Source organism: Rhopalosiphum padi, chromosome 2 (genome assembly GCF_020882245.1).
Source record: "Rhopalosiphum padi isolate XX-2018 chromosome 2, ASM2088224v1, whole genome shotgun sequence".
In the NCBI taxonomy this organism is placed as follows: domain Eukaryota; kingdom Metazoa; phylum Arthropoda; class Insecta; order Hemiptera; family Aphididae; genus Rhopalosiphum; species Rhopalosiphum padi.
This window is the reverse complement of record NC_083598.1, coordinates 79637905-79656397: the sequence shown is the minus strand read 5'-3', so window position 1 is coordinate 79656397 and position 18493 is coordinate 79637905. Positions and strand designations below refer to the sequence as shown.

Sequence of the window (18493 nt, the reverse complement as noted above, 5' to 3'; positions counted from 1 at the left end):
TCATAATATTTTATTATTAGATATTATAATATAATGTTACATCCATGTATATTAAATTATATTATTTGTTACTAAAATAAAATCTAATTATAAATTGATTGTAAGAAATTTTTTTTATGATTTTTTATTTTTCTCGATTAATTTACAGAAAATGGTATGAAATTATGAAAACTGAATGTATGTAAGTATAATATTATAAGTATATTTGTATTTTTCTAGGTACTTAAAGTAAGTATGTACTTTCAAAATTATTCTAAAAAGTTTTTTTTTTGGATGTATTCAAGTAACTTCTTAAATCTTTAAATACAATTTTTTTGTGATATTATGATATTACGTAAAGAATATAAAATTTTACATTATACCCTTAATGTGTTTTTCTTATATTTGCTTACGGATAAATAATAGATCTTTTGTTTGTTTTTATTTTAACACAATGGTCTTTTCGAATATGAATCATATTCCTTGTGTAAAGTCAACCCTTTCTCATAATGATAGTAAAGTATAAATTTACTTAATAATAACTTTTACAAATATAGTCCTCGTGGTTCATAAATATGTTTTTCTTGTTAAGGCTTTAAATAAATCAAACGTATAGTAGTCTAAAATCTAAATTATGTTAATTTAATGTTGTTGTATAATTTATTGTTAAAATGAAACTGCAGAATAAATATTACAATAAAAATATATAAAATTTTATCAATTTGTATACAATTCAAGACCGTGATAATTAAAAGCTCTGCAATTAATTAGTAAATAATGGGAATAGTAGTATTCGCTTTCACAGTTGTGGTGTGAATATATAAATTATATAAGAACCGTGATAGAGCCTTAAATTGATGAGTAGTCAACTATTTGAGTAGTAAATAGTTAACTATGACTCGGTTCCAATCTGGGATATCAAAGTTAGTTACTGTAATTTAAAACAAATAACTTGTATAATCATTTATTAATAACAGACAATCAGTTTTTAAAAGTAAATGTTTTTTTACTTACATATTATATGTTTAGATATATTATATAACAATTTTTAAAATAGATGTCTAATAAATAAAACTATATATAATAAATCATGCTAGACGCGTTAAAATTGTATATACATTAGCAATTTATTATATGCATTGAAAGAATACAGTTATATCTACAATAATAGCTATACTAAAAGTTATATTATTAAATGTACTTTTCAGAAAACCCTTTTTGGGTCAGTAAACTGTTTCATATAGTGTCTTGTAGTACCTACTTGTAGATTTAAAGTTATGCATGGATTATATATTAAAAAAAAAAAGACAAAAATTAAATCAATTGCTTGTTTCTCATAATATGTTGCACGTTTTCAGGTACCCAATTCATAATATTATTGCTTTCAATTTTATATATTCGATATTGAAGTCTTTTTTTTTAATAGATTATATAAAGTAGGCATAATTAATGAGAAAATAAAACTCATTACTACATTTTGAACTTAATTGAGACAAAGTAGAATTAAAAATTGTATTCTAAAATATGTATTTACTTATTAATTTTATCGTAGATAAAAGGTACCAAAACGAATTATACATGTTAGATTTAAATTTTAATTGAACAATTCCGTTTTTAAAACATATTTAATTTATTCATACGTGTATTTTTCGTCATTATCGTTGGTATAGTTGTACGGATATAATAAAAATAAACTCAAATTTAAAAAAGACTAATTATTATGTATGTATTTCATAGTTTAAATTAAATAAGATAGCTAAAAGTTAAAAATAATTTGTTATACACTTTTGAAAAAAAAAATTTATTTTTTTAATCTGAAGATTTAAATACTAAATCAATTAGTAATCTTGAATCTTGATTGTTAAAAATTATGCATGGTAGACTCTTTAATTTAGTCGATGATTTAAGTATATTATTTTCCAAAAATATTTTAATATTTTCTTACAGAGTAAATATATTAGAATATCTCATATGGTTTTATTTAGAAAAAATAAACATAAAAAATATATCTGTTTAGCTTTTTTTAAATTGGTATTTTTGACGATCCGAATAAGTTGATAAAATACAGAGTGCCCTAGACGCTATAGAATTGAGCTGAACTGGAAGAATTATGATTGATATTTCATAAAAAAAAAAACTATCTTTGTTTTACAATCGTGTTTGTCAAGTTTAAATATTATAGCTGGATTGAAATAAAAACTGAAAATGTATACAAAATACTGTTTCAGTCAAGTAGGTTATAAAAAGTGACTCAATAAAGATATGGTTGTAAACCGTCATTGAATTGGCCAAATATTTTTAGGTATGTATAAAAATAAAACCAACTAAATTATTTGAATATTCTCAATTCGTGCGTTAAACTTTATATTTATTGTACGACCTATCATATTTTAAAATTGCATACCGCCTAATAGATTTTATAGTATAAACTTTATGTTATAAATTCTATAAAAATTGTATTGCTTTAATTATTTTAAGTTGTATAAAATGATTGATGTGAATTTTACAAGTATCCCTGTTCGTTGTGCAATAGGTGTTTATAATTTAAGTAATTTGTGGATACTTCTATGAAATCGTCCAAGGCGATTGTATTATGAACAGCAGAGTGAAAATGCAATAAATGTCTGGACAGATTTATGTTGTTAATTTTCTTTCGAGATAAAGTACATCATTTTGTGTACAGAAAAATAGAATAAGAAATAGATTGTAAGAAAACAAAAAAGGTAATTTTCAAGAAAATCTTATCGGCATATATCAAATGTCTTTACTGTCCGTAGAATCTATAATTAATGGCCGATATGGTAGGAAGGTACCTAGATGTGAACTTTTAAGAATATTGGACCTTTATTTGTGCTTTGTTATTTATTTGTTTTAATCAACGCCTTTACAAAATAATATATAGCCACTGTTTGCAGTAAATAAAATATGATTCTTCTAAAGCTGTTGGAAATGGATCGCTGTGCTTATAAATATTAGGTTACCGCATTCTCGGTGAAATTATTGTAAAACAATGTCTCTGGCTGTCGGCTGACATTGCTCGAAATTACGCACTGGGATGTTATATTTGACATAGTCTGACAGTCGAGTTGTAATCTGTCGGCAGAATTATATGTCAACTTATCCAATCAGTTTAATGTCAGCGTTTCATCTTTATAATACTGCTTAATCCGAAATATTTCTTTGAATTGTTTAATATGTTTTATATTATCCGTAATTTAGATGAAAATATGTAAAACAGTAATAAAAATAAAAATAAAAATGTATTTGATATAGGTATACATTATTCAATTTTCATATCTTAAATAGGATTAGAGAAATAAATGTTTTAACGTTTTGTTGTAGAGATCAATTTTAATAATATTTCATAACTAAAATCACTGGTGCAGTGAAACAAGGTACTTATATTATATTTTAAATAAAATATTATATAGTTCAGCATTATTTGTTTTTGTCTTTTGAAAAATGTTATTAAAATATTCTACACGATACACGTGATATCATAATATTATATTATATTATATTTTTTTATTGTTTCTAAAACTATTTTTATTTACATTAAACTATTAAAGTAGGTAATATAAATACGTGTAATAAACCTAATTCATTTTTTTACTTAAGTTTTTCATTTTTTTATTCAATTGCTTTATAATTTATATTGAGTTATATTTCAAATTTTTTTTTTAGCTTAATTGTTATTGAAAATTAAATAATTGTAAACAAATCAAATACATGAATAAATAATTAGTTTCTATACTTTTTTTTTCAACTTAGTTACTTCGTATAAGCTTTCAGAAATACGTTACTTATATCAATCAAGTACCAATAAACGGTTGATCAGCAGACTTAAATATCATACAATAAGTGTATTACTGTCGGTAAAGTATGTCAACTTTATCCTTAATACTATGTATACCTTGTTAGCAAACAAATTGTTAAGGGAGCAATATTTTAAATTTTACTCAGTACTCAAGTCAGTTTATTCTTATAAGGTGTTTATGCAAATAGGTTTTTTCACTCGACTTTTAGTTTAAATAAAAATGCATTAAGTCACGTTGCCTGAAAATAATTTATCATATAATATAATGATTAATGAAAAATATTATTTTATTTTATATAAATAATTGTTTAGTTTTTATTTTATTATGCGTACAAGTGATAATAACTAGGGTAAGAAATATTTTTTTACACTCTTTGGAAGTAGGTAAGTAATTGATGATATATTAGTGATTATAAATTTATAATTAGACAAATAGTGTATAATAATAAATAAGAATTTTTTTTAACTAATTAATTAAAAATCAGAGGATTTCCATTGATATACATTTTTACTGCAAAATTTAAAGACACTTTGTTTTTACTGTTTAAGATTAAGACAGTAACTTTTATCTATACTTTATATAAATTATTTAAAACCTTTTTTTTACTATTTTATTCTGTTTCTTTTATGATTAATGATAATTTAGTTATACCTAAGTAAACAATAATGGTACCTATATATCATGTTTATTATCTCTCCGCTATCAGATGACAATACTATCTGTTGGCATTCAAAATTATAATGATTTCGATGATCGTATTTTATTTTTTAAATCATCTTGATATATTCGTGTAATCATTATCCATATATTTGCTCTGTATTTCGATATTCTGTGTATAGTAAAGGCCAGTACGTTTTTAGTTAATAATGCTTAATTGTATATTATTATATGATAATTTATCTAAGTTGTACAATACCCATAATCAAATCAAGTTCATACCTATCTTACAAGCCTTATTTTTATGTTATTTAACATCGATAAAAATTAATATTAATGAGTTATTTCACGTTTACCGTAATATTCATGTAAATATTCAGTTTTTTCCACAAAAACATATTGTTAAAACATATTATGAAATGCATTAAAAATATAATTAAAGAATTTTAATGCATTGTTTACTGTTTATTTTATGTAATTAGGTAACATTAATTATTAACTCTGATACAATTAATTGTAAATAATAGTACTTAGTTATGTTATCATCTTATTTTATTTGAAAGTTGTCTTATAATTTATAAAAAAAAAATATGAACAATCACCTAGCGGTGAAGCTATTGCTAATAATTTTAATATAATATAGTATTTATAAAAGGTAGGCAGCTTAGAAATAATCAGAGCATTATATTATTTCTATGTGTTTTTAACACAAGTTTTTAATCCCCGTAATCAAGGGAGCCAAATATTGTTTTTTGATTTATAAAATAAAACAGAGAGTTGAGAAAAAGAGTTTATTCGTGGAAGAGAGTCATAATGAATTTTCCCTCGGAACACATAATATAGTATAGTGTCCGTTTTTCAGCTGATCATTTTTATCCCATTGGGAAAACGGTCCCTATAATAGTAATCTGATTCTTATATTGGGAAATATTGGTTTTTAACATTCTCGTGTTCTCGACCGCCATGGCTAGTAAATCCCATTTATAAAACGTTGGATACAAGGCGACAGATTCTTGTGTTACACTGACAAGAATAATATGCTTTATACAATAGGTATATCCCAATACAATTCCAAGGCCATTAAGGTAAATCACATGTGTATCGGATTTTCGGATTTTCGATTTATACAACTCAAACCTACACGCAAATTCAGTTGTTTTTTTCTCAAATAACAATTGCTTTAGAAGTGTTGCGTGTTTATTTATATAGGGTGATTTGCCAAACGTGCTCGCTTCAATTTTATCCTTTAATGACGCATTTATTTAAATTCTGCTTTTTGGAATTTCGGAATTTTTAAGTATACTTAAACTTAAGCTTTAAGATTTTATTTTGAATATTTTTTTATGCCATTTAACAAGTGTTAGGTATATAATTTTTTTTTCAAATAATAAATTGAGAACCCTTTTTTATTGTATATTGTTATTTTTTGTATTTAAATACAATAAAATAATTATCATTAATGTTAATCTATTATTATTTTGTAATGTTTGGAATTTTAAAACTTAAATGTATAAGTATATAATTGTATAGGTCCTTATTTGCTTTCAAGTTTAACTAGATACTTAGTGTTCGTTGATTTTGATTTAAATAAATCAATGTTTTCAATAAAATCATAAATAACTGAAAGCAAAAAAAAACAATAAGCGGTTATCATTTAAAAATAGAAGTTTCAATCGTATCTGACACTTATTAAATGGTATTAAAATATTGTCTTTATAATAAAAAATTAGAATTTAAATAAATGCAGAAATGAATTATAAAATAGTCCACAGGGGAGAGCATACTTGGTGAATCACCCTGTGTGAATGTTAAATTTCTGCAGTCGTCCCTGCAGATTCCTCGTTTCATGGACTGGACTATAAAATAGGTACGATAAAATATATTGCTTGACTCATGTGTGTTGTACAACTATTATACGTGTACAGCTACGTGGTGAATTTATATAGGTTGTAACCAAACTTGAACTTTCACGAATCAACGTTAGGATTTACATGTTAAACGGTTTATACGAAAAAAATAAACAAAAGGTACACGTGTTTTATAAACGGTATTGATATTGTATCGCGGGGAAATAATAATAGTAATAACATTATTAAAATGATTGCAGATTTTATTGCTGCAAAGAGCCGCAGCCACCTCGAGTTTGTCGATAATTGCCGATTATGCGGATCATCTTTAATACAGCAGTTTATACTTTATATCCATTTATAGTAGTCGTCCGCTACGGTTGTTATCATACAATATTTATATTTATATGTTATGATGGTTTGATTCGAATAAATATATGGAACACAGACACACTAGAGGCAGAAATTTGTTACATCTTTAGGGAGGTAATTTTTTAAAAATAAACCTTTCATTTAAACAAACAAAACATTTTGGTAACCATCTTTTCACCATATATTATATTAATGTTTTAAGTGTTTGATTATTTTAATAATAATCAATATTACGTATTACGCAATAAACAATACTTAAAAATGCAATATTTAATTTACAAATTCAGTTACTTAATTTGAATATAAGATATTATAGTAAGAGTACATTTTAGTAATAAACGAATTCCATATCGTCTAATTTTGAAATACAGTGTTTACGTTTTATCATTTATTATTATAATGTGTACTGTAAACTGTATAGGTAGCTAGTTGTTTTATATATTGTATTGTATAACTTTATAAAACTATATATAATTGCATATAAATAGGCCTAATTAGTCCTTGGAATTTGGTGGGGTTAAGTTTTGCCTAAAATTTCTTCATACCCAAATGATTTTTATTTTTAAAGACGTCGTAAATACTTTATAGCAACATAGTACATAGGTTAGTTTTTAACTCCAATTCCCTTTGTAAAAGAAGTTATATATACATTACTAGTCCTGGGTCAGTCCACGGATATGGCTATAATGTCAGTTTTGGATAAAACAGTTCTATTTAACTTATTCAATTTGTCTTCAGAAAGTTAAATTTTCTTTTTATCTATATTGTACATATTTTGTTTATTTGATGTTGAGTATTTTGTAACTGAGTGATTTGAACAGCCACGCTTTGAGGCACTCCAGAATCCAGGATGTGGTTATTAGTCATCATATAATTCGATTAGACGAGGAGTGGATGCAAAATCATTTCTTTTTGTTAACTTTTTAAAGAATTTCAGGATTTAATAATCTATTTTTATTTTTTATTTTTACTTAGTAGTAGGGGCTCGGGGGTAAGAAATAAAATGCGACATATTATCCAATGCACGTATATAAAAACTATGTAATACAAGTGTCACAAATTATAAAAGATATCTTAAAAATGATTTTTTTAAGAGAATTGGAAAAATTCTACTGATAAACCCTACCTCTTTACCAGCTAAAACTAAATATACATTATAAATATTTCTATATATGGTTAGAATGTTTACACGCAACACATCTTATTAATGAATATTTTCCAGATTTTTCGAAATCGAACTTAATCATATTTTCATCTATATAAAATTGAAGTTTTATTCAACATAACAATTTGTATCTCACTTGATACTGGACATTTTTAACTAAACTATGACTAAAAGATATTCTGTTAAGTTAAGTGTACATACCAAACAAAATTAAAAAAATAAAATATGAAAAAAAAAATGTTTATATTTTCAAAAAAATGTGAATTAAAATTGTTTTGCCATAAATCAGTTAAATTAATTTATAAATTCAACTAAAAATAAGAGAAAATTTACAAATAATTTCAATAAAATATGCTATATAAAATAATAATACTCGTATAGTGACACATACACTTAGTTTAGATTAAGTACCGTATACTATACCTACATTATTTATTTTTGTAAATACTTATAGTTGGTATTATTAAAAGTTATAGTTTTTTATATTTTTGTGTTTTATTGTGTTAATGTTTAAAAAAAAATAATATTGTGTGATTTTGTATGGGTATTATTATGTCACGCAGGCTAACATGTAATGCGATAAAACAGCAACGGTCTAACTTAATATATTTATTTTTTCCTTATAAAATTATAATTCACACTAAACATTTGTGAAAAATAATTTTTTTTGTGTTTGAAAAAATTATATTATTCAAATGAGTACGTTAATTAATTAAAAACTAAAAGTTAAAACTAATGTGAACTATTGTTTTTAAATTTATAAATAATGAAGAGAATTCGAAATCTGAATAGTTTGGGTCTGTTTCATTCCACAAAATAGACATAAAATATATTGTACTTACTCTTTTATATTTTTCCCGGTTCGTGATTAGACTAATTAATAAGTGAGGGGTTTTTACATACAACGTAATGATATATTTATATTGTTAGATGAATAGGTACCTATTTATCGTCTATTGAAATAATTTATTATTTGTTTTATTTTATAAATACAAACGGGCGTAAGTCTGAGTTACAAAAATGGTATAATATAACAATTTACATTAATATAGTACAATAACGAATAAAAACTTAGAAACCTTTTAATTGTACCATATTAAATTTGATTACGAGGTCATTAGTTATATCTTATATGTATTTATTTTAACTATAGGAAATGGCTGTTCTAATTTAAGAAATAGTTTTTATTTTTATTTAAACATAACAGTTAATATATGTTTTTACTAAACAACTTATACGACTTAACTTAGATAAGAGTAATACATGAAACTTAAATCCTTATAATACATTCGATTTACCGATAAAAACTACTGAAATATATTTTATTTTTTAAACTAAAAACTATAAATACATTCAGTTAAACGAGAAAATGTTTTATCAGATTTTATTTTATCAAGGATATAACATATTTTAACATAATATGCAATATAATATATATTAAAGCAAGGTAATTACTACATCATATAGAAAAAATATATGATTAAACTAGGACTTAAACTAGCGAGGATAAGTGTGGAAAAATAGAGATGTAAAGGAAGAAGAAAAGGAAGGTTAAAGATGATGGGATTGAGTTTCTATAATACTACTCGTATATTATTTAATTTAATGACGTGAAGAGTTATCAAGGAGCGATGATAAAATGAAAGAGGACAATTATTAATACATCTCTTTATAATTAAAACAAAAGATTAAGAATGTATGAAGTCAAGTATAAATTAGAGGTTTTGGAGCAGAAAACGAGTTTTCACAATCGGCCAAAAAAATGAAAAATTGCTAAAGTAATCCATTTTGTAAGAATATTGATTCATGCGAAACCTGAGCATAAAATGTAGAATATTATTAACACTTGTTTTATATTATACAATTATTGTTTGATAAATTTTTCTTTTGTCCATCAGATCAATATAGGTATGTAATTAATTATTATTGAAATTTACACGGAAAATACAAATATTTATATTATATCGATTATATTGTAGGAAATTATATTTATTACGATTGTCAAATTATGATTAACAATAAAATATTTGAATTGAATTTACGCATTGAAAAAGGGAATCAGTTACATTTTAGTTGAAATTGAGGTTAGGAAATAAAAAGAGTATAATGTTTATTTATCATTATTAGATGAAATTACTATTTAAAAAAATACATAATATTCCTAGTATAATAGGGTTTTTTTTAAAGTAAACGTCTATATAGTGAATATTATTGAATTAAACCTGAGAACCTAAAAATAAATTGTACATAGGTTGTATATGTTTTGATATTTATAACTAAATTTGTAATACATTTTATTGTTATTATAATTATTTATAATAATTTATCAGAAAAAAATTTATTCGTTTGTTCGATAAGTAAGTAAGTAGGTATTTTATTTTATATTAATATAAGTAGGTAATAATATTAAATATTGTTAAATTATATATATATTTTGTAAGGCAGAAGTTCCCAAACTTTTTATTGTACGACCCATTTTGGGAATTTTTTAAATTTTGGTGACTCACAATATCAATGAATGACTTTTGTTTTTGCTGTTTTATTAAATCAGTTGCTTACAACAAAAAATAGATAATTAAAAAATGTATTATTTAAAAATATAACGTGACCCACCAAAAATATTATCGCGACCCACAGTTTGGGAACCATCACTGTTGTAAGGTACAGGTAGAATTTATCATAAAATGTGTAACTTATACCACCATTTATCATGTCTAAATTAAATGAAAAATGTTCCAACTTTTTTTATAATAATTATTATTGATACGATTATTTAATTAAATTGTCCAGGTATCGGAGTACCTCAATGTATAACAATTTTATAGTCCGGTTCCGAGTCGGGTGTAACTGTTTATTTATGTATACTGTTAGTATTTTGGGATTCATCGCGAGAATTAAAAAAAATAATTTCACGGGATGTTCATTTAACACCGCAATGATTCAATAGGTACGATAGCGGTGCGTGCGCGAACCTACCGTAAAAACCCTCGTGAAATGTACTCAGGTATTCATTAATTTCGTATAACGGTTTCGAATTAATATTCATTAAATGCGGCTCATTAGGTCTCGGCAGTGTGACAACCACTTTAGCCCACTTGCACGATAACACTTTATAGAATCCAACTGCAAGCAACGGATTATTATTATTCGTACCCAGTCCTCACAATGACGACTCTTTTCTTCGTCATAATATATCCAAACAAATTGTATCCATTAGAGCGCATCGTGCACGTCATAGAAGACTAGTACACATACGTCATACGCGGTAGGTGTGCATGCACGTAAGCACATAATATTATTACAATAACCGTACGACAAAAATTCATGTTTTCCTATTGAATATACACATAATATTATATTGGTGGTACGCACCATCATTTACACAATTCCGTTTATCGCGCACACTTTTTCTTCCAACCAATTCGATCAATCAATCAATCAATATGTGTTGTTAATTTATCATCTTCGGGATTACGATATTATTATATGTTATACTCGCGCGGACTTTTCAAACTAATGTTATTATGTGTATCAGGATTTGAGGGATTCAAGAGTTCTCGATCTACCGTGTAAACGAGTACTTCGGCGTGACACGTTATTGTAGGCGCGCAATGTTGTGAAAAGCAGAATTATAAATGAATTTCTATAACCATTCATACTAATATTATTATTTGTGCTCGTAGGTATGTAATATGCAATGCACGAAATATTTAATAAATACAAAATACAATTTCAATGTGGGTACAAAAAAATAATATTTATTTAGAGTACGTTATACGCCACCAGAATTTTTAGTGTACATCAAGCCTATAATACGGAGAACAGTATAGTTATTCATTCAGGAATTTAGCAGTCGTTTATAGTGGTTTTAGACAAAAACATGAACTAAACTATCTAAAGAAAACAATATTTTAGATTTATTGACCAAACTATTTTTTTTGTTTAAAAAAGTTAATAAAAGAAAAAATATGTACAGTTTTTTAAATAAAGAAAAAAAAGTATATGTTTTTAGATTTTTATTTAAGAAATACACCGATCTGTACATTCTTACAATAAGCCAAAACGATAGATTATTTGAATTGACAGGTATGTGGCATGAGTGAAGAGACAAATTCAGCGATGGTACTCCGGAAATTGTATTTTAAAATTGTAAAATAAATACTTTTTTAAATATAGGACATAGGTATTCAAAATGGATATTTTCTACAGAATATTATCCTATTTCGATTTTATAATAGATGTTTAGCTTTAAAATTGCACCGTAGATGAAAAGATAGGCGATCATCGTTTATAATACATTTTTGGTAATTTCGTATTAAGCATTTATCTATGTATCTTTGTAAAATACTTAATAAAAAGATGAATTGATACACAGCTATGTTTAAATTTTCAACACTTATTGCTTATTTAAAGCACTTTAAAAAATAGCAGTGAAATATCTTCTTAAAAAATATTTTAGTGAAAAAAGATCATATGATTATGCATGATTAGACATGCATAGGCATTATTATAAATAACAGAACACAAAAATAAGCTGTTATTTTTTTGATCTAAATTATAATAATATCGTGTTTAATTTAAAGTCGAGTCAGATATAGAAAAATATATTGAAAATAAATAAGCATCCAATGCCTAATATGCCCTATTATATTAATTTTGAAATTAATTATAAAGTTTTAACATAGATCTAAATACAATGTATAATTATATGTATATATATTTATCATTATAATTTTTTTGTTTTATTATTTTAACAGTTGCAGTTATATGATTTAATATTTTATTAGGTATGCTGTAGAAGTAGTAAAATAATAAATTAATAGGTATCTACCGAAAAGAAATATCCAGAAGACCACTTATTTTTCAAAAATAGATTCCTAAATATGGGAATATTTTTTTTAACCTTTAGCCAAAAATATATATAATTTCTACGTTTAATTAAAGCTTTACAGACATTTTACAAAGAGGGCAGAATTTTATTTAACCAAAATGTAGTTAATTAATATTAATTCAATTAAAACTATTATTATATAATAATAATTATGTAAACAATTGTATCGTTATTTTTCGTGTTCACTGGTCAGAAGACAATATTATCAGACGGTAATATTATTATGATTAGTTATTTAACAGTACCCAATAACCATTTTTTATTTTTTTTTTTTTGTAGAAATTCAAATTTAACAATAAAATAAACAATATGTATGTACATTGTACAATAATAATACAATAAATAATATATAGTACGTTTTTTTAAACCTATTTAAACGCTTATTAATTGAAAAAATTTTACTTTTTCAATTTCCTAAGTAATTTAATAATTTTAGATGAAAATTTTTTGATGAGAAATTTAACTATATTTTAGATCGTTACATTTTTAAATGAGCACAGTCTATTTTATTATTATAAGAAATATCTAATATCTGTTTTGTATAATTTAATTTAATGAACGTATAGCGATTCTCATAAAATTAACGGAAATGAGTAGAAAAAATATCTATTAATATTACTGAGAAGTGAAATAATGTATACATAATGTGATTCACCAAGAATACACAACCCGTTTTATTCCTTTAATACTGAATAATATAATAATTTGTTCAGGTTTTTGAAATTTTCAGATATTATACTTAAAGATCATATTTTAAAATACTTAGATTTTTATAGCATTTAATAAGTGTCCTTTGTCGATACAATTTATTTTTTCAAATGATAATTACCAGTTTAAACTGATAATAAGTTGTCTTTTTTGAAAATGTTTATATGTTTAAATCGAAATAAAATGAGTAGTTTTGGATAGTAATTGTATAATCAGATATTCGTAGAAAGTTAGATTACTAACATGACATGGCTCATTGGTTATTGATCTTGGATATTAGAGAATTATATTATTATTATTTATGCTGAAGGCATTTTATCACCCCAAATATACCATAATATTATATAGCTAATGTTAGAATAATTAATTTATGTATATTGTACACTTAATATATATTTTTTTTTAATGAAATTTCTGATTTTAACAGAAAATGTAGTGTATATAGTCTATGATTCAGCGTTTTTCTCTTGGTTTTGATATGTCTTATCCATTTGAGTCATTTAAATATTTACTATTTGTTACAATAAATTTACTAATGCATGAAGTTTTGTAAACAGTTTTGTAAAAAAAAAAAAATAATAATAATAAATAAATCAATTACACTATAAGGATTTATTTATTTTCATTCTTATTTTTAGATATTTTTAATGAAAATTATATAATATTAAGATATTAAAGTATAAAATATATATATATATATTTTTTTTTGTTAATACTATAGAATTAATAAATTATTGAAAAAAAATATTAAGGCCACAATAGTATTTGTTCTCTAGAGAAACGATTCGAAATAAAACAAATTAAATTGGGACTGTTGATTCCGTCTCAAAGAGTAACTTCGTTGTTGTCGTGCCCCTAGTACGCGGAGTTCAAAACGTTGTTCACTCGAAAGTATTCAATATTTGAAATCGGAAAAATCCGTAAAACTCTCATTTGTGCAGTTTTATGTAGATTGCAGCCGATTACGCCATATGCGTTACGAATAAATAATACTAAAAATGCATACGATACGTGGACCATATTACAATTATGTAGATTAAAATAAAGTCTCATTAGCCGTTTTTGATGCTCCGGTCAAGTCTTTCAAACGGCTATCGGAAACATTTAATCTCACCACATTTAATAATATTATAATATAATAGGAACACTTAACACGATTGTATCTAGAACGACTGTTCTGTGTATAAACATTTGCATTAAGTTATAATATACTACTAATATATTACTCGCCCACGCAAAATTTGCATGTGCACTTTTCGATGAATATTTATACACTCACACACACACACACATACACACACTCGCATATACATATATGGAATTAAATCCATAAAAACCGATTTGGATTTTCCCATACATATTTTTAATCAGTTATTTATAAAATTAAAAAAAAAATACTAAAAGATAAAAATTAAATTTAACATTGGGTATTTTCAGACAAATATCCGTTAACAAGTCATGAATTGGTGTCCCACACCAACATCTCGCGAGAAGGGCGAATATGTCAACTATACTTGTTCCCTCGTACACATCCTATCAGAACACCGTACTCGTACAAAAGAGAGGCGAAAAGCTAAAAGATCTTCAAATACAGTTCGAACCTCCAAAAAGGTAGAGTACTCGAGAGTGGACTTGTGTAACATATCCATTAAATTATCGGTTTTTTTCTTACAACCTGTTTAAATTAAACTAATGTTCAATATGACGCACACAATGTATCGTATAAATATATTATTTTAAATCGTTAGCGTATCTGATACTTGTCTATTTTAAAATTCATTTGCTGTAGTTGCTGAGAATTATAAATTAAAAACAATATATTCAAATATATATATTATAATAGGCACACGCGTCGCCTATTAACATAATTTTCATACAGTATGGGATGTTTATATGTCTCTGTGGTATCCGAAATCCAGCCACCAACACACGTATTTTACATAGGTATAGACTTCGTCTACGTATAAAAGATAAAACTAGGTACCTGCGATAACAACACGACGACGGTCCATTATCGGCTCTCGAACCGTGTTCCGTGTATACCGTTTATACGGTGGTATTAGACTGGGATATTATTATAATTGATCGTACACAGCCGAAGAAGAAACAAACGCGGGATTTATCGGCTGTACTTAACTGTGGCCCGAGAGATATGATAATTATAACAACAATAATATTATTTATGTACCAACGCACTGCGCCTGGACTGAAGGAATACAAAGTATGCGTCTTGATTAAATATTACTGTGTTCGTGCTAGTTGTGTTGTTACCCGTTTATAGTATAAGATGATTCACCAAGCACGCACACTCACATTTCGTCATTAAGTTATAAACTTCTACTCAAATTCTGATTTTCGGAATTTCAAATATATATTTCTTCGTCATAGGTAATCATGTATTTTAAACCTTAACATCGTGGATTTTAATTGTTTTTTTATCCTTGGTAGGTACATACATTTTAGCACTTAGAACTTCTCATTTAAATTTTGATTTAGATTTTAGATGTTTAATCATTTTTAAAAAATTATTTGCTTAAACATTTTTAGTAAAAGGGTGGTTCTCCATTTGAAAAAAAAATTGTAATATTTAAAAATTCCAAAAAAATCAAAATTGGAATTAATCCATACTTATAAAGGATAAAATGAGAGTGAGTATTATTTGTGAATCACGCTGTAATACATACATTTTATATTCATTCTGACGGTGATTCAAAAAAATCGTATTCTGTTGTCGTTTGGAAACTTCCTTGCATCACATTTACGCCACCACCACTCACAAAGTCATTAAATATGCCATGCTTTAAAAATCGAACTCATAAATAAAACGCGCATTTGGGGGGGGGCAGGGGTAGAGTCCATACTGCACATAGGGGAAGTGGGTTGTGGTCCATTCCCGGACGTCTGGACGTGGTGTCGAATTTTGCGATAAATAATTTTATAAATCATGAATACCTACAGGCATGACCTATTCAAATCATCAAACAAATACTTATTCGCGTACACGCAAGCGTGACGTGTTTGTTTGACAAAAATGATCAAAAAAAAAAATAAATAAACATATTTTCTACAAATCGAAATATATTTTTTTACACTCGTAAATTGCGTTGAATATAATATACTCTTTACGGAAATGAAAACACTTTAGAAACTGAGTGGAATAAGAACCATTAATTGTATTGATGATTCATTTTGTTTGTTTATACTATATTTTTCATGAATGGACATAACAATTAAAACAATATTTCCATTAGGTATTTGATACTGGTATTGCGTGACTGAAGTATGCATTATCACTTAAAATCTTAAAAGTTATTGTGCTTAAATTTATTTTAAGCCGCTAGAGAAAGTTTTAATGGTGCTTCTACGATACTACACAAGTATTAGGACAAAGTTGCTTGATAAAAATAGTGATTTTAAATTTTGTTGAAAGTATGATTTGTTTTGTATAACTAGGTACGTAAGATAACAAAATGAAATAAAAGTTTATAAGCTGAGTCTTCTCAAAGAACTACGAGATCGCTAAAATTTACACTTAAAATGTCTATAATGCAAATACCTACACGATACGTGTACCGAAAGATTTAAAACAAACATTATCTAAGGAATAAGGAACATATATCTATCTTATTTAAAATACGTTTTTTTCTTAAAAAAAGTACGTAAAATTATATTATTATTTGAAATATATGTCAAATACAAGTAGCTTACTTTTGTTTTATTATTACGACTAATTAATTAATTTAAAAATAAAATTTAGTTTTTTTAATAACGATTTAAATTTTTAAACTCTGCTGAATTAATCAAATATAATTTTTTGAAATATTTTCGATTGATATAATTTTAAAAAAAGTTATAATTTATTAGTTGTGTAAACATGAAAAATAATGAACTGTTTTGTCGATAGAAATCTTAAAAATATTATTTTACGCGTAGTAAAAAACCAAGGCAAAAATCATAAAAAGTGGGTATGAAAAATGCTTTTATTTTCCGTTAATTAAATTAATAATATCATATTTAGAATATTGATAAATTAAATTAATTTAATTGATTCAATTTTAATAAAAATATAACACTAATATTAAATTTAAAAATAAAATATAATAGGCACCTACTATAATAATATAAGTGTTTTACCTGTGTATATTCTCAGAGCTGGTGCGTGTAAAAACTACCGTGTTGCTGTGGTATGTGTTTAGGATAGAGTCGTCGGTTAACAACAACTTTTCAAAGTGGCCAGTTAGTTCCCGTCGGACAGACTCGAGGGGTGATATTCTCCCTTTATATCGAAATCTGCCTCCCCTCCGTGACGTCAGGACCAATGACATCACATCTCTTCTACGCCAACAGTGTTTTTATTTTCAATCCCCGTACCCACGCTATATACTTTAGCCTTTTACTCCTCCCTTTATTTTTACATCTTTTTAGACTGTAAAATATATATACATATACAAATTATAATCATTTGGAATTCATATTAACAACAGAAGATAATATTATAATGATTTCATTATTGCAACTTTTTTATCATATTTCTCGAGCTTTATCGTTGTATTTTTATTATTTCGGTTGCTTATCGTTAATTTATAATGAATGAAGCAATGCTACGGTTAAAATACACTTTTCAAGGATATATAATAATTAATATTATATTTCCTTATTGGAAAGCTATTTGACACAACAAAATATATATGTGTGTGTAAATTATTTGTGTAAGAAGGCTAAATCGTTTAATTGTTTTATTATTTTATTTTTAGGAGAAAAAATGTAATGATATCGGTACTATACGCCATAAAAAATAAACAAAAAAATATTTGTGTATTTTGTTGCACAAAAAATTTATTTATAATTTATATTTTAACCATAGCGGCAATGAATTTATTATTGTGAAACTCGTATAGTATATATATAATTAAAAGGATATTTATTTATTTACTATTTAAAATTATTAAATTTTTAAAACTAACATTGCTATGTTATATTATACTCACCATTTAATGTTTATTTTTTATAAAAATACTATACCTAAGTGCAGTATACGATTTGTTTGTGTACGCAA

At 25.3% G+C, this 18493-nt stretch overlaps 1 protein-coding gene across 1 annotated transcript in view; it reads right to left on the bottom strand.

Moving 5' to 3' along the window:
- LOC132921441 (allatostatins) overlaps positions 1-17716 on the bottom strand; it is a 30282-nt gene extending 12566 nt beyond the window's left edge. Inside the window, exon 1 of the mRNA XM_060984479.1 lies at positions 17572-17716. The gene's annotated coding sequence lies outside the window, so the exon portion shown is untranslated. The remainder of the gene's footprint in view (positions 1-17571) is intronic.
- Positions 17717-18493: the final 777 nt, after the last annotated feature.